This window comes from Malurus melanocephalus, unplaced genomic scaffold, assembly GCF_030028575.1.
Source record: "Malurus melanocephalus ecotype Western Australia unplaced genomic scaffold, MMel_1.1 scaffold_189, whole genome shotgun sequence".
NCBI lineage: Eukaryota > Metazoa > Chordata > Aves > Passeriformes > Maluridae > Malurus > Malurus melanocephalus.
In genome coordinates, this window is record NW_026623421.1 from 249,048 (window position 1) to 266,961 (window position 17,914).

General features: G+C 38.9%; 1 protein-coding gene across 11 annotated transcripts in view; it reads left to right on the forward strand.

The window, feature by feature from the left end:
* Positions 1–17,914, forward strand: part of THRB (thyroid hormone receptor beta) — a 155,162-nt gene that overhangs the window by 54,345 nt on the left and 82,903 nt on the right. For 3 of the 11 annotated variants that reach the window (XM_057373181.1, XM_057373179.1, XM_057373182.1), the window contains exon 3: positions 17,056–17,126. The exons of 6 other annotated variants lie outside the window; for them this stretch is intronic. The gene's annotated coding sequence lies outside the window, so the exon portion shown is untranslated. Of the gene's footprint in view, positions 1–11,458; positions 11,622–17,055; positions 17,127–17,914 lie in introns of those variants that run through there. 2 more of the 11 variants (XM_057373184.1, XM_057373188.1) reach the window with 2 other exon arrangements.

Sequence of the window (17,914 nt, forward strand, 5' to 3'; positions counted from 1 at the left end):
GCCGGTGAGATCCCTTAGCGTGGTGCAGCCTCATCCTGTGCGTGTGGCTCTGTCCTGGTGCCCTGCTTGGACAGGCAGGATTGCAGTGCCCGTGGTGGTCACAGGGATTGCAGGTGTGCTCTGGGTACCCATGTTCAGGTGACCCGTGTGTGCTGCCCCCAGGGTGGCTCCCTCAGTGCAAGTTTTGAGTATTTAGGGTTGTATGAGCTTGCACTGGCTGCATCCTGAAGTATTTGAAATGCTTTAGCCTAATGTGAAAAGCAAAATGCACGAGGGAGGAGCAGGTATGTCTCTTCCTTTCCCAAAGAAGGGAAAGAGAAACACATAATGATAGAAGAATTAGTTTCCTCTCAACTCTGGCTGTACTGTCTCGAGGCTTTTTATAAAACCAAACAGCATTACTAAGCATCTGTTTGCTGGAGGGGTGTGAAATAGCCAGGTGTGCTTTGTGTATAAGCGATTGTAGCCTGAAACATCGCTSCAGACGCTTCTCTTTGTGAGTCAGATCGTTCATGACTGCAATAACGAGATTATTCATGGTAGGCTCCTCATTGTGACAATGGTCCTTTGTTTGAAGTCTGCATTGTATATGTGCTATACTTCCGATTTGCAGATTCCTTCTCTGCTAGAAAATAGCATTGCAGCAGGGAACCAGAAGTGAAAATCAGTGCTGCTRAGTCCAGGATGTTACTCTGAAMATAATTGGGAAGGTTCCTGGTTGASTTAAAAASCATAACTATGACTTTCATTGGGATTATACATTTCCTGTTGGTGCTGAGGTATGTTTTTTATTTGATTTTGTGTGTTGCCATTTGATTTTGTGGGTTTTTTTTAAACTTGGTATCCAAGAGTGTTGTGATCATATAAGAGGTGTTTTGTCTTGATAGTGACAGTCCTCTGTGTACATGGCCATTCTGTTTAAGGAAAGGAAGAAGAAAACCACAACATTTTTTTAGTGTTTGGAATTGAGTTAATTTTAAATTCACCCATATTCTCAATATTTTTTTTTAATATAAATGCTTGTCTCCATAAAATAACTTTTATGAGGTCCCTATAATAAGACGGGATTATCTCCCACAGCAGAGTGATTACACTTTGTGTTAGAACCCTGAGCAGAGTGTTTCAGACTCAGGGGCTCTAATATGGCTTGGATTTGTCCYCTGTATACAGGGTGGTCAGGCTGAAACCAAGGTGTGTTGTGCTCTGGATTTTCCCCCAAATGGAACATCCTTTTATGATCTGCCTCTGTGGGTGTGYAGAGCAGCTGGGGAGTTCATCCCTGGTGAGGCAGGCTGGGGAGAAGAGGGTGGAATCTCGTGGGATTCCACAAAGCTCACAGGCAGCTCTGTGAGGCTGCGCTGAGAGGAGGCAACCTCTGCCACACTGGAAAGRTGATGATGGTGAGTCAGTGATGATGACTTTTGGGGAAATAGAGAGACCATCCCAGTGCAGGGGCAGCACCTCAGAGGGAATCAGCAGAGCTGTTTGCTGCAGTAGTAGAATTGAAAAAGACTGTGTTTGCATGGAGGGTGTCAGCAACTTGTAAGGAAAACATGGAGCAAACTCGGTTCTTGAAGAGCACATCTGAAACTGAAACACTGCTTTTGTTTTTAGTTCTTTGATGCCAGCTTTTATCATTGAAGCTCAGAGGTTTCTTGATGTTTTCTTTTGAAACTGGTGTTTCAGGCAAGGCAAGCAAGGCTAAAATAAATCCAGTGCAAGTATTACAGAGCATTTGTTCTCTATTTGGGCATGTGATTTTTAATTTTTCCCCCCAATTAATAGTTATATTCTACAGCAGAAAATGCTTTATGTTATGGATGTTAGCTGTGAATTTTCAACTCTAACATAAATTTGAATTCAAGGTCATTTTGTTGCAAGTTTGTATAATATTTATATGCTCACTTTCAGAAATAAAAAAAAGGAGTTAATTGTTTGACAGGAAGAGTAAAGCATTTGACTGTTCTGTGTTGTGTGGGGCTGTTGTGACAGACTTCTTTTGGTTGCACAGCATTCAAATTACACATCAGGAGGGTAACATTACATTATATCATCTGTTGGTAYTTCTACAAGCAATTTCATTACTTCATTAAAAATTTACAGTGATCTAAAAGCCACTTTGTGATAAATATAGTCAAAATTATACAAATGTATAGTGTTATACAGATCTGCATTTTCTGCATCCTATAACAAGAAATACATTCCTAATACTCTAGAGATGTTTGCTAGGTAATTGAATATAAAAACTGAATTCTTTACTGAAGTATTTAGTGTTTGGATTTTAGCCATTCCTRTTCCAGCTTTCACTGTCATTAGGAAGATAATCAAATTGAGTTTGCTGAAATTGAGATAATTTTTTTGGGACTGATTTATTTACAAATGAGATTAAATGGGAATGCAATAATATTTTTTTTATCTAAGCAGTTAAAAGGGACAGTGTTTACTTATTATCTTTTCCACACATCTCCATCAGGGGTATTTAAATTGCAGGTTTTCATTTAGGCTTGAACCACAAGTGCATTTGGCCTTGCTACAATTGCATCAAGTTTCCCTGACAGCGTTGGAAATGTGGCACATCTTGCTGTTTTTTCCAGTATCTTGGAGAGTGGATTCACCATTCCTAGGTGTTGAGACTCTTGGATAGCCATGAAGATGCAGACTGAGCTCACAACAAAGAGCTGAACAGCCCTTAGTAAATGAACTCAGTAATGCAAATTAATACCCTGTTACCTTGTTACTCTGCACAAGATTTTTTTTTTTCTAATGAAAGCAAAAAACCCTGTAGGATTCTGTTGTCAGTGAACTTTTGACAGTTTTATTAAAAAAATCTGTTTTCTATGATAATACATACATTTCTATGAAAATGTACAAAACCTTTGTTGTAAGAACTTTGTTACCTGGTTTAATTCATGTAATTTTTGCTATGCCATGCTTGAGGGAACCCTAGGATCTTACAGGAGTTGTAAGGATTGTAAATGTCAGAAAATAGGTTGGGCATGAGGGGTATTGGCATCTGACATAGTCCCCCATTAGTAAAAGTGCAAAATGAGCAATGATTACATTGCAACTATAATGATATGTGTAAGGTGCAGTTGTTGGGATAGGAGAAGATCTCCCTGGAGTTGCTAAGTATCAGATTTCAGTTTTCTTATTTCTTTTTATGTTTTGAGAAGTTCAGATTTGCATTTGAAGTTTTATACAATTATCAGATGGGAAACTCTTCAGCAGAACTGCTAACATCGTTACTGTGTGTACACAACGGAGCAAAAATCTTGACAAGAAAATCCTCCCATTTCCAATTTCCTCAAACTTTTAGAGGAACAGTCACRTGGAAATATTTTCTCAAAATTGCTTGACAGTGCYGTTCAAAAATGATGTGTTTTGTACTCCTACTTGTTAGCTCAAGCACAACCAGATAATGATAATTCTTAGACCTGTGATTATTCATTGCTAAATTTATTAGTAATGGTGCTATTTGTTTCTTGTATGGTAGCTTTCCAAAGCAATCTGTGTAGTGAAAGACAGCCTGCTCATATTTTCTCTTTTACTACCATAGTGGTCTCCTTTTTTTTTCATTACCTTTTTATTTTTTTTAATTAATTATTATATGAAAAGACATGAAATTTTAATATTCATCCTTGCTAGGGAAGAGAAAGGGGGGAAATAAGATAAATTAGCTTAAAAGCAAATTGAAGTCTAAAATCTAAGTAAAACTCTTAACTGAACTTTGAAATATTTATCTAGATCAGTAACGATTTCCTCTGTGAGCACTGTAAAAAAAAAAAAGAAAATCTGGAATTATTTACCTAAGGTTGAAGTATATCATTATTAGATATATGTCACTGCTGTCTGGGGACCATTCAGTGGTTAATATGTAACAAACATTCTTTATAGTGGTCAGTTTACTTGTACTAAAATTTGCTGTTTAAGATCTTCACAAATTTTGAGGAAAGAKGAGGAGAGAGAGATTTATTTTCTCAATGTGGTGGAAATAAAAAAAAAATGCACTACTACTAAACCTATTTTAGGACTATTTAGAGGAGCTTTCTCACATGAGCTTTCAACAATACTTTACCCAAAAACATTATTTTCACTTCTCTCATTTTTTAACAGTCCTCAATAACTATACCCAAAGGGTGTCTTCCTTCCTAACTTCTCCTGGGCTTGGGGTTATTYCACCCATACACAGAGACCTCAAAATGCTTGTGTTTGTTCTCAAGACCTCTGGAAATCAGTCGTGCCCTGAGACTGAATTGGTCCATTGTTCAGCTCAGTACTAAGTAAACAAAGCATCTTCATAGTTAGTAGGAATGGAAATGTATTTCCATGCTCATGAACTTCTACAGAGGAATCCATTTGCTCCATCTTTAGTGTAACAACATTGTTGACACAATTTCTGGATGCTTAGCAGGGTTTTTTGACATTACCGGAAGAATTCGGGACTTGTGGTAAAGGCCAGTGCACCACCAGGGTGCTGTTTTTCCTACATTCCTCTRTCTGAATAATTCTGACTTGGAGCAGGTGATGGTACCATAAGGGTGAAATAGTTGAAGATATAAATGTGAAGAGGGGCTGTTTTAACTAATTTGTCTAGGAGACAACGTTATTAACTCTTCTGTATGTACATACACTTCTCAATCACTGAAAACTTCTTAAGGAATTTTGGGCTTGGTGCAAGAACTTGTCTGTAGATCTGGAGTAACTGACCCTTAAAGCTGGACAAGATCTAAAAGTTTCTCTGGTGGATTGACATCTGTACACCGTTGAGATGACCTGGATCAAAACTTTCCTGTCAAAAGGGTTTCAGAACAAGTAAAAGCAAACTGAATGCAGTTTTTTGAATTTTGTTTAATTTTATCGATCTGTTGTGCTTGGAAAGACATTGGTGAGACCATTTACAACTGCACCAAAGCGGACAATGATCAAGATGGGTATCCTGGTAGGCAGAGCCACAGAAACCTTCTGGAAGCATCCTTTGATCTGGTGTGTGTGGAATTCCCCAGGGGTTGCTGTCATTAACCACTCCCACGGGACTCCTGACAGAGAAGGTTTTTCAACACCAAATCTGAATCATGAAGCGTGCCTTTGATTGATTGCAGCCTCTTGTTTGGGAATGTAATTAATGCCTTGGTTCAGCTGCCAATGTGCTGATGCCCAGTGACACTTGAGATGTCACAGAGGGAGTCCCCCTTGGCCTCCGGCTGTGGCCCTAAAAGGAAGGGAATCTCTGTAGGGGTTACCCCATAATGTTGGGGTGGTACTTGGAAAAAAAGCCCTTCTGTCAGGAGAGCTTTGTGTTATTTGAATTCATACAAGAATTTAGGATTTTTTCCATTTTCATCCTTTTGCCTTTCACTTTTTCTTCTGTTATAAATAAATGTTTCTGTAAAAGAGGACCAGATTGACAGCAAAAATAAATGTTTCTGTAAAAGAGGACTAGATTGACAGCAAAGATACCAGCCACTTCTCACAAGGARAGAATTGTTAGTCTTGGTCTTCATRTTGTGTAATAATGGCCAAATGATCAAAATGTGTCATTCTTTCTTCAGTCTTTTTGGCACGGAGATTAGCAAATCATGAATTATTTTCTACTTTGGCTGGTGATATGCTCATTATAAAACTGAAGGCTTCTCAGGGCAGTTCAGCGACGCTTTCAACGCGTTTCCTCTTGGAAAAGATCCAAAGGATTCCAGCATGGTCGTTTTGGCACAGTTGGAATGTTTTATAAAACAGGTGTCTACATGTGTGTAATAAATCCAGTTATGCTGATAAATCTGARCAGATAATTTTAAAGTATGTGTTACAGTGAGCAAGGCTGGTAAGTTACCATGTCAGTAAAGCAAAATATAAGCAGCATTTCTGTAATTTGTGTAATGTTCAGTAATTCTGTAATTTAACGGCCCCATTGTGTGAGCCACTTTWAAATTCCTGTTCAAGATGTTCCTGACTCAGATGCTCATATATTTTATTTTATTACTCGTCTTTCAGGTAAAATCTGCAAAATGAATTCTTTTCTTGCTTTACAGTGGTACCAGTCAGTCAGACTAACCAGCAACAGTCCATGACAAAGGATATAAAATTATTGAGGAAGTGGAGAACTGAATCATACACATTAAAAATTTATGTAGTAAATGAAAATCATCAGTAGGCTTGTATTACCAAAGAGCCACTTTTCCAGGTGATGTTCCAGACTATTCTTTGAAACCAAAAATGTTTTTTAATCCTGCTAGTATCACTTACATCAGACTGTTGCTAGTTAAGTTGCTAAGATTCAGCAATGTCTCAGATGTTCTGGAAATCTTAGAAAAACAGACTGGCCATTTCACTGTAATGAATTTCATCATTAGTATTCTGATATTTTGGGCTTTTTTATACATTTCCTTACAAAGTTTTGAAATCTTAGTCCTTACTTCAGATTAATGCTTTGTAGTATTGACCTAATTATCACCATATTCATGTGAAGTCCCATTGGTTTCAGAGAAAGGTAGAGGATCTTCAGTGTTTTGTAAAAGTTCATGAACAGCTGAAAAAAAAAATAAGCTCAGAGGCTGCAGCCTCCAAGACTACTGTTACTGAATATAAAAAATGTAGCATTTACTAGTTAGCAAAAGTTCTTCTAAGACCCAAAGGATATGCTGTAGCTTGGTCTTTGTTCCTCAAATGTGTGAGGTATTTCAAGAGTTGCCTCTAGCTCTGGGAAGAGCTGRGACCTGGGACCAAGTATTTCAGAGATGCAGGAAGAACTGCTGAGGAAAGTCCTGGATTCTACTGTGATTTGGGATGTGTGCTGAAGCTGAGGATTATTCAGTCAGGACCAGTAGATGAGTGTAACTGAATCTATAAAGCATATCTATATTGTATCTGTACATTCAGGATCTGTGTATGAGTTGATTGTTTAAGGGGTGTGGCCTGTGTACAGCTCGTTAAATGATAATCCAATCCCTCATTCCTTTAAATGCTCTGTTTGTTAAAGTCCAGCATCAAAGTCACCTGGATGAGAGCTGAAAAATGGGATCATAACAGACTCTTTTTTCCTCTTTAAGGTGTTTTCTCTTTGCATAGACATTGAGAATAGGTCTGATCCTGAGCAGACTTACCCTAAATGCCTTTGTTAGAGGAAGTGCATGTATTGCCTCCCTTCCTCCTGCTCAAGATACCCAGCTAGAGCTAAGGGCAGCTTTGGTAAATCAACAGCTTTTTCACTTTATTTTGAGGCTAGTTTCATCTTCATGAGTTTAGGAGCACAAATTTGCTTTAGGATCTCTCTGAGCTGCTGGATGAGAGTGAGGAAGATGTTCAGTACACTGTCTGAAAAAGAAGATCTATGAATTCTTTTCAAACTGGAAATATAATTTCAAGTAAAGAACTTCTTTTGTGTGCCCTGATGCAATGATAATCAGTTAATCTTAGCTGAATATTGTGGGGGGGTCTTCAGATCTAAATTCAAATCTCTAAGGAGAGTTAGAATCTGTAGCTTAAAGGCTTGATGTCCATGCAAAACACTGTGAGAACAATTTGTGTGTTGTGCTTAGATTCAGCTGTAATTATGTTTTGTGACCAAGAGAAGGAAGGAAGTGTGATTTACAGTGTTGAGATTTGCGATGTTTTTCTTTAGTTCTGACTATCAAATAAAGATGTATAAATTTGTGTATATCTTTTTAGTTTGGGTATTTTTTGGGGGGGAAATCTAAAGTTCCAAGATATAAAACTACTGATTTTTTTTTTTTCAGAATTAATATTAAACTTTATACTTACAACCAAGTCAACACACAAACACTCTTACAAACATTCTGCTGTTTTTGTGCTCAGAATGGTTTAAGTTTTTATTGCCTGTCTCAGCCAATACGTAATGACTGAGCACTTTTGCTGCTGAAGAAGATTGATTTGCTGTTCAAAATTGATGATACTGATTATTCTACCTGAGCTGTTTTCTTGTCTTTGTCCAGTCCTCTGGTGGTGATGTGGGGGTAGGGTTCCGAGCCTTAGACACCTGAACAGCTTGCAATAAATCTCACAGAATCACAGAATCTGCTGAATTGGAAGGGACCCACAAGGTCCAGCTCTTACCCCTGTGCAGGACCATCCCCACGAATCACACCATGTGCCTGAGAGCAGTGTCCAAATGCTTCTTGAACTCTGTCAGGCTSGTGCTGTGATCACTTCCCTGGGGAGCCTGTTTCGGTGTCCAACCACCCTCTGGGTGAAGGATCTTTTCTTAAAGATTATCCAAACTAAACCTCACCTGACACAATTTCAGCCCATTCCCTTGGCCACCAAAAAGAAGAGTTTAGTGCCTGTGCCTCTCCTCTTCCCCTCATGAGTCTCTTCATCTCAAGAGCATGCACAGGGTTCATCAGAACTTGAGTGTAGTAGGCAGTGAYTGTTATGCTTGTCATATCCTGGACCTTATTTTTATAATAATATCAGAGGGTTATGCCCTACAGATTGAATATGAGTGGAATGAAAATGAATGTAGAATTGAATGGGAGTTGAATTGCTTATTCCAAGCCTGGTTTTCATGTGCTACTGGATTGAAATTACACTGCTTCTGCTTTAGAACCAGAAAAGTTTTTAGAACCCTTAAGTAAACAGAGACAGGGTCTAGATTTATCATTTGGTAAATGGAGAACAGTCCTATGATTTTGCCTCATCCATTGCATGTATTCTCCCTAGCAATATGACCAATGAAGGTAGTTCATACCATATATTAATGTCTTTTTTTTTTTTTTTGCATGGGTACAACCTCAAGGTTACATATTATCTTTAAAACAGTGAATGGAGATGGACAGAAAATATGAGACAGACCAGATTAAGGAAGGACAGTGCAGATTTTATTGATGAYACCTCCAGTACTCAGAAATATTTGCATTGTTTTTTGCTAGTGTGAAGTACATACAAGACTGTTCATGCCAGTCTTGCCTTGTGATTTTTTTCAGTGATGATGCACACCCTTTTGTACYAGAAGGGAAAGAAGTTGATTAAGTCCTTTACAAATACATGTGAAATACTCAATAAATAAAATCTTGTAAGAGTGCTGTTYAATGTTATAGTGTTCATATGTCAACCTCAGAAGAAAATTCCAATTACAGTCCCCATGCAATGAGTGGTTTATGTTATGTGTGCAGTACAGGTATCATAATAGTTTTCTTCTCTTGATRTATTGGTAATTTACTGAATCGTGGCATGAAGTAGTGATTTGTTTTATGACTGTCTAAGATCATGGTATAGTGTTAATGCTTGGTATTCTTCAGATTGAAATGKTTTGGATGTCTTCTCTATTTTATTGAGGTCTAGTGCTATATATAAATGCATTTTACCATAGTGATTTATCAGCTTTTCATAACCACATCTGAATGGTCTCAAACTCCCTCCTATCCCAAAGCATTCAGCTTGTGTTACAGTCCTTCAGACACCAAGTCCTCATAGCTGTCCTGATCATCTGTACTTTTATTCTCTGATAGAAAGTGTAATTARAGAGCAATGATTTAGCTTTTGGGTTGACATACACTTAAAACTTACTACAGCAATCTTTCATCTGCTGCTGTTGTCTCATCCGAGTATTATAAGCATCTCCTTTTTCTCTCCAGTTAGCTTCCCAGCTCTCTCAGAGGTGAAATGCTCTGTCCATTAGCCATATAAAACATTGTTGTCTAGGCGGGGAAGAGTTATTTCTCTTAGTCAGCCTAGTGTGGGAATTTGGAGAGACAGAATGTAATTAATTATCAAGCTTGAATTTTGGCCAAGACTCTATTAGAGATGAGAGTTACAGTTTATGAATTTCTTTCATTCTTGTGATGATAGGAGAAGCAGGAGGGAGACGAGAGTGGGATTTTATGCAAACATAGAAGTTTGGACTCTTGCTGTGGCAACGTGTTTCAGTTGTCATCAYGTTAAGATGCACTGCTTTATGTGGCTGTGGCAGGAGAATGGGGGGTAAAAATGRTAGCACGGCTTCGAATGAAATTGTTTGCAGGGGAAAAAATGGTTAATTATACATAAATCAAGCTCACAAAAACCAACCAGAGCATGAAAGAGCTACAGTGCATGCCCTCTGCCTTTCACAGACTCTTTCCGATTCACTTGGTGCTTTGTGTTGCTTTTCTGAGGCAATTCTTTTCTCTTTATGTGCACCAACACACGTTTTGTGATAGTTTATTGATGATAATTTTTGGGCCAGATCTAGCAAGTCTCTAGTAGGCTGTTTAGCAATTAAATCAAATATAAATCAAGAAGTTGCTGTATAAGTTCTATTTTAATTCCTCTACCGTGTCTAGAGTTAATTTTGTATGGAAGGAATAATCACAGAAACAAATATTAAGACTGAAAACACCCAGAACTGCAGGGAAGGAGAAGTTGTGTGTCCACCAAGGCCACTTTCCTGCCACATTATTGGGAGCATAAGTCAGCACTAATGGAAATAGTCTTATGGACTGGAGAAACAGGACCAGAAAGTAGATGATTTGTCTTTGACAAATACCTCCCTTGTGAAGTTTCAGTTTTGTTCCTTTTTATAATTAAAATTCTTCAAATGTTGTCTAATAGTTTATATCAAAATGATGGAAGAAAATAATTCAAGGTTCTAACTTGTCAAAATCTCTTTCTTGTATGAATTTGTGTCTTAAATGTACTGTATTGAAGAATTTGTCTTCTTAAATGCATTGTATTGAAGTTCCAATATGTCTCTTTTATCAAATAATAAGAAAATAATAATTCACAGAGAATGAGATGTTTTTCTTCWAAGGAAAGGCTTGAATTCTGAAAAGGTTGTAGTGGTGTGCTCTGTAATGGTTCCACCGTCCTTGTAAAACGAGATGTACTTTGTCCTGTTAAAATTAGAGCTACTTAGGAGATGCCACACTTACTATGAAATTGCAGATCATCTCTCCTGGGAAAAGGTGGTTTTCCTTGCTGAAGGAAAGCTGGTGTTAATAAGCATGTAATCCATGAAAATAATATTGTCATCAATGGATATTAAAGTTTCTATCTGTGGGAATTAATAATACTCTAAGGGGTAGGAAGCAAAGCAGAGTGCAGCTGCACAGCCAGCGTTGCTCTCTATCTTCTGCCTTTAGGACTAATTAATCACAAAACCAAYTGGTTGTGCTAAGTGGAATTCACTGCTGAAAGAAAAGGTGAATGAGATAGAAATTGAGCCAAAAATTGAAAGAAAAAAAATCTATGTATCTTTCTAAGACTAATCACTGGGTACAACCTTGAACCCCCAGTCACAGTAAGTTTTCTTCCTTGTTTTGTTCCATTTCAACTCCGGACTGTGGTGTAGTTGCACATGCAATGCCCTCTCTGTGTTGAGCAACCAATACAAGAAAGGTCAATAATTAACCAACACTTGSCTACGTACTAAAAATCACTGCAAAAATCAGTGAAAGCCATCACAAATTGTCCTGTTCTGAGGCAGATTAACCATCCCACTCTGCCCACAGAGGACAGCGGTTCAGGACTGCCCTGTCATTGCCATCTTGCCTTCTGACCCTGGCTGTGCTGGCATGCTGCAGCTGTGGTGGAGCAAACTCAGCAGGGCAGGTCTGAGCTGTGGCTGCTCCGAAAGCAGAGGCACCGGGATTTTGCCCGCACGGACTCTCTGCTGCTGCTGCTGTGGCTGGGTAAGAGGTGGCTAAGGAGGCGTGAGCCAGGCTACACGGTAGCTGTAAACACACTGTCTGACCTTCCAAAGGGTTTTGTTTAATGGTTTGTTCACAGTCGGGATGAGTAGCTCCTCTGTCCTCTCCACACGACTGATGAAGTTGGATATAGCCGAAACTGTATGGAAACGGGGAAGATTTTCAAAGATGTATTTTCTTAAAAAACCGTATAGGATCTGTTAGAGGTACTTCAGACCATATTTCTCTTTTTATGTATGTATGTTTTTAATAATGGAAATAGGGGGGTGTTTTCATAKAYGCRTTAGAAAGAGGGATCTTTTCCTGAYAAACAGAAGTTTATTTCTGACTGCAGTTGTGGAGATGTTTCGAGTCTCAGTAACAGGATACCTGCATGGAGTGGCCTAAATATTTAGGAGTAGAATAGAATGTTTTAATCAGTGTCTGAGAACATTAGCTAGGAGTTGTACATTTCTGACTGATAAGGTTGTTATATCCTTTTWTGTGCATTTTGTTTTTACCTAAGTGCTGCCCACACACAACACACAGAATTTGCAAAGTGCTGCACCCCACCTGTGACCCCTCTGTTTCTTTTCATTGTAAACTCATTACCAGTCAGCTAAATCCTCTTCTTTTTAATCTGTTCTTTAGGGGATCCTACCTGCTTCTTCTGCATAATTGGTCTGTATGGGCCAGATATACCTTGTTTCTCCTCCTCCTTCCAGCAGTTTTTCCCTGCTGGACAGTGGTTCAGCCTGGTCTGCTCTCTGTGCTGCCTAACCTCCATCCCAGACTGTGGCACAGGCTGCAGCAGTGGCAGGGAGGGATCTCACCTTCCTCTCTTGGCATGAGGATAATGCTTGTCAGTGGAACCCAGCATTAAACCCAATATCCTGCACCTCTCACGAGTTTGCAGATATTTGTAGGGTCATCATATTTGAATTGATTTTAACTGGCCTGGCAAGAGACACTTCCCTGACTAAAATGCACTCTCTGCTATTTAAAATGAGGAATATTAGAATTCTTGAAGGAGGAGGCACCGGATAATATTTTCTCATTGTAAAACAATTTTACTTTTTTTTTGTGTGGCTTTTGTCTTGAGAATAATTTGGTTTATGTAAGAAAAAAATAACCTGAAGCGCACATCCAATGAGGAAGGTTTCAGCCCAAACAAATAGTCTGGCAAAATTATAAGCAAGTRAAAATCAGATTTATGGGAAGCATTGGATAATCCTTAGTAACAGTGTATGTCACAGCTCCCACCTATGTTGAATTAGCAAGACCACTTTCTTTTCAACATGCATGCGACTTGCACACACTCTCATCCAGTGYATTCTGCTGAAATGCATATCACTTAATTAAATAATCCACTTAACATGCATCAGAATCACTCYRTCTAAATATGACTGCAGCTAATCGYGTGTTTTGTTAAACCTGTTAATTGCTTATCATCTATTTGCGTTGATTGCATTTTATAACAGCAAATGGAGGACCAAATGCTCAGTTGTCCTTTATACATGTTCCTGCTAGACATGTTTTAATAATTATAAAATTTTTGTCCATCCTCAAAAACATACAGTAAATTTATCGTATAAAAGCTCAGTAATTGAAATGCTATTGTGACACAGAAAGCTGTTTAGCAATTAATGGTTCAGGAAAACAATARGCTAGTGCAAAGCCTTCAGTCTTCCTTCTCCTAATATATCATTTTGTTTATTTCCATACTGCGTTGTTCACAGTGGGAGTCAGAGGAAGCCTCTGGCTGAATGTTCTCTACCCCTAGCTAAGAGACTCTGCTGTGTTTYCATTACATTTGCCTCACATAATCACTCACTGTTAATTTCAAAAAGCCTTTGATATTTCTGTATGTGTGTGTCCTAAACAATAAGCTGATCCATAATGCAGTGTGATTTATTGCCTTCTGACCTTACACACAGCTTTTCCTTATGGAAAACAGCTTATGAATCTGGATGTTAACTGCAACTTGAGCAGCACAGATAACTTTCTTCCTGAGTGCAGTACCTGCATTCCTAGGCAAGGTCGGTGATCTGGTCAAGTGAGGCTTTTTTGTTTGGATGGCCTCTCTTGCCCACATTCCTTATAATTTTTTTTTCCTATATTCAAGTATGCTTCCCAAACCAACTCTGTCCAGTGGGAAAGCCTTGGTATTTACTATGCCTACAAGTTGGCAATGCAGTTTATCTAGGCTGAGTATTCCTAGGATGGAAAATACCGGTGTGCTATGGAAAAACAGCGGCAAGCATGAACACCTTTCCTTCAGGTTGTTTGTTTCGATGGGTTCACATTGTGCCACCAGAACAAGTCTGATGTAAGGGCTGCTGGGGCAGGAAGGCTGAAACTTGCCAGGGAGACCTGGAGAAGGAAGGTGGTGTGCAGAGAACATTGCCTTAAAGCTTATAATTTTCAGAGACAATGTCTGCAGGAATGCTGTAGGCGTGGAGGAATGATGATCTCAGGAGGTTGCACTGGCTGTTCTCTGGGATGTATACCCATTTGTGGGAGGAGTCTTCTCACAACATTGTAGTTAGAGCTGTATAAATTTAAATGGCTTAACTGAACCCAGAAATTTATTGCCCAGCATTAAAAAGCTGGATTTAGTAATCTGAGACCAGGAATCTCTGCTGCTTAGTTTGCTGGGGGGTAGAGTGGATACTTGTTGCTAAAGGCACACAGGAGGGAAAGGGTTAGAAGAAAAAAAGTAAGCAAAGAATTTGGAAATCTGGTATCTTTGCACAGGATATCTAATCAAAGTCTAGATTTGAAACTAGAAACCTACTGTGAGAGAAAGGWCRTGYAGTTAAAATGGTAATTGGTTGTTCATGCGAGTTCTTTTGGAAGAAGGTGGCTGACTCTTGAAGTGCTAATAGTGAGAGTGGCAGTAGTTACTTTTCTGGTTCTGCTCTCTGTCATGGCTTGGCCAGTTTTTCCTCCTCTGTCAGACTTCTCAAGATGGGCAGAGCTGAGGAGGATTTTGCTGTAGTACAATGGCCCCATGCCTTGCAGTCGGTTCCAGAGTAAACGGAAATAATGGAAAAAATAATAAGAAGGCAGTAGTGGGGCAGGGAGAGAAGAAAAGAGAGTACAGTGGTACTGCCCTGCTCTGTGGGAATGAAGGATCACACGTTAGGGGMGAAGCTGGCTCCCACATGTGTGGAGATCGCCGCACACATGCTGATCATGGTCAGTGACCTCATCCATACGCAGGCCTAGATATTGCAGTGGTTAAAGTTTGCCAGCCAAGGACTGACTCTCTGGAGGAAAGTGAAGACTGGCTGGTTTTGGCAGAGAATCCCCACTCATTGCAGAGTCACTTGCAATCTTGTGAAGGGAGTCTTTTCTTTGCAGGGCTTTAAAGGTGGATGGCAGATGAAATAAATTCATCTTCTGGTTATTTCATTCCTTAGCTAAATCTGCTTTCTATTTGTACCTGCATGAGCTCACTGATTTACATTCTTGTAATGTGCTCTTTCCCTTTTATTTTTTTGAGCTATCTTACTGTAGACTCCCCAAAATCCAGTACCCTACTAAGTGCTTTGGGGCACAGAGGAACAGTGATACCCGTGCTGTGTGTAGGCTGATGGGAATGGCAGCGGTCCCTTGGAAAGTGTCATGACAGTCTGAATCAGCAACACAAGTCTGGGCTGAAGCCTCTGYCCCTGTGAGTGCCCTCAGCTGGATGTGGGGTCATCACCATGCTTTATGTGAGCTGGGACTTGCTCTGTAATTCAGCGTTTCCGGGCAGGGAAGGGCATGCGAACAGGACTGCTCTTTCCCAGCAGTGCTACTCAGCCCTGTCCAGGACGTGCCAAGTCCTCATTAACATCTTTTGCCCACTCTTGACATAGCTCTGGGATTGGCAGTGTTTGATATTTCCATTTAAAGGGACAGATTTTTAGGCTCCTTTCATAGTTCTGCATCCAGCAGTCCTTGCTAGAGCATACTGTAACTATATCTGTGAAACTCTCCTGTGGTCTCCACAGCTCCACAGTAAAGGTAGAACTGCAGATCCCAAGAGACAGAGAGCATTTTCCCATAAATTCTTTTCCCTGYCTGTTTTCAAATTAACTGGTGATGGATGAGGGGGAAGAGGAAGAGAAAGAATAGCATAATAAAACTCCCTCGTTGCATCACTTACAAGTCTCAAGGAATGTTCATAAAAATCAGTGTTGCTTCTCTTCAAGCTKCTGGGGGGCACAAGTCCTTAGTCAATTAAACTCTCATTTTTAGATACTTTTTTTAAGCAAGGCTTCTTAAATGTCTTTTTGCAGTTATGTRTGTCTGGTGTTACTTTCCTAGCTAAAATAATCTGTTAAGTTTTGCATATTTTAGGTATATGTTAGATAAGCAAATAATAATGGAAACATGAAAGTATGGTTCACATTAGGAATTAAAAGTTGATGTAATCTGAATGTGAGCCACACAAATTTGAATTGTTTGGCTAGTTTAGTTCATGCTGTCGGGAAAATAAGAGGAAGGAAATGTAAGTTTGTGTGGTATATTTGGTTATTGTGGATAAAGCTGAATATGATCTAAAATTGCATATTTCTTTTGGTGATAATTCTTTCCATTATTAGGAGGGCAATCAAGGTAAAATAAGATCTGTGAACTGCCATTTTCCCTGTGGAATGTAAAAACTTATTCTGGTAATTTGTTCATGAGTAGGTGAATGTGGCTGTTCTTATTGTAGTCCTAATTTTCATTTTGAATAAGGATATTAATCTGTCAGGCTGTACTTGATTTGTGTTTCAAAAAAAACCAAACTAACCGGTGGGATATGTATAGACCAGATAGGAATAATTTTATCTGAAGATACTAGCTTCTTTAATAACAAGTCATCCCTTCTTCTCAGTGTAGTTTATCCCACTACTTTTTTTCATCCATTTCAACTCCACCAAGGGCTGGTATCCTGAGAAGACCTCCATTCCTTGTGTTTTGTGCCTGACCTCCCATCAGTAGTACTTGTTTACCTAGGGAGATAATTGTTTTCTGGAGAGCATCCAGCTGATAACTTACGTTTTCATTAGACCCCTTTTTCYTATTAGTTATCTCCTGTTAGTTGATCTGTGTCATTTGATAAAACTAATTAGGTAATAAAAGACTGTTTCTGAGCTCCTCCCTTTAATTTTGGCATGGTGAAATGTACTTCTTGGCACCTTGCTCTTTCCACATAAAGACAGCCTTCAGTTGACAAACAACATTAATCCAAAAGAAAACAAGCCAGTTCACGCATCCTCTCTTGATATATCCTTGTGCCAGGACAAAATAGTTCCTAACAAATTATTTGTACCAAAGATAGTGACATAACCCTGGCTCTGTTTTAGAGTTTTGCAAATGTTTGCAGAGCTTCTCAAGAGGCCMGGCTAAAAATACTCAATGAAACCATTCAGAATTCTACTAAAAGCATTTTGTTTCCTAGGACTTTCCTCCCTTCTGAAAATGCCCTCCCACAGCTGCATGGCATTTATTAGAAGGTGATGAAGGTATAAGGTAGGAAATYGCATTTTATGTTTTATTTTAAAATGTAAGCTAGTTTTTAGGTTTCCTTTTTAAATGACTTTTTTTTTTTTAAATGGGGTATCTCAATGGAAAGTAAGCTTATTATTATCTTCAAATTGAAGTATACTCATCCGATTTAAATGGCTGATCAGACTGTCCTTCATGAAAGTTTTCAGTGTTAAGGTTTGAGATGCCATTTGAAAGACAAATAGACAAGAATTGTCACTTCTGTATGGACAATGGCCTTTGCTGCCCCATAAGGATGTATAAATTTCCTGAGGATGCTAGTGGATTTTTTTTCTTGATTGCTGCATTTCAGCATAAAGTTCTTCTTCAAAATTTACTTGGAGAAGAGTATAAAATATGCTATGTTCAGATGTGAGATCTGTAGAAATCACTGCAGTCATTTTCCATTCAGCCTAGAGAAAATCTATCAGAGACAGTGAAATTAGACTAACAAAAGGATCTCCACAGTAGCTGCTCTGTGTTATACACTCAGAAATGTAATCTCTCTCAAAAGAATGGCTTCTACCTGTTCAGTGTTAAATACAAGGAATGCTTTGGTCAGTCTRAAGAGCTGTTTTGGTATCAATTGCATATTTACTGTGTGTTGTATTTACTTCCATCTCAGAAAGATCTAACATGGGGATGCTCACGTTGTGCTTGCACAGATTTGGAGTATTACATCTTCTGGGATGTAAGAGCCCCAAAATAGCAGGGTATGAAATTTTAAAATCCATGGTATGCTAAACTTGTGTAGTACCAGAGTGTGTCTGTGA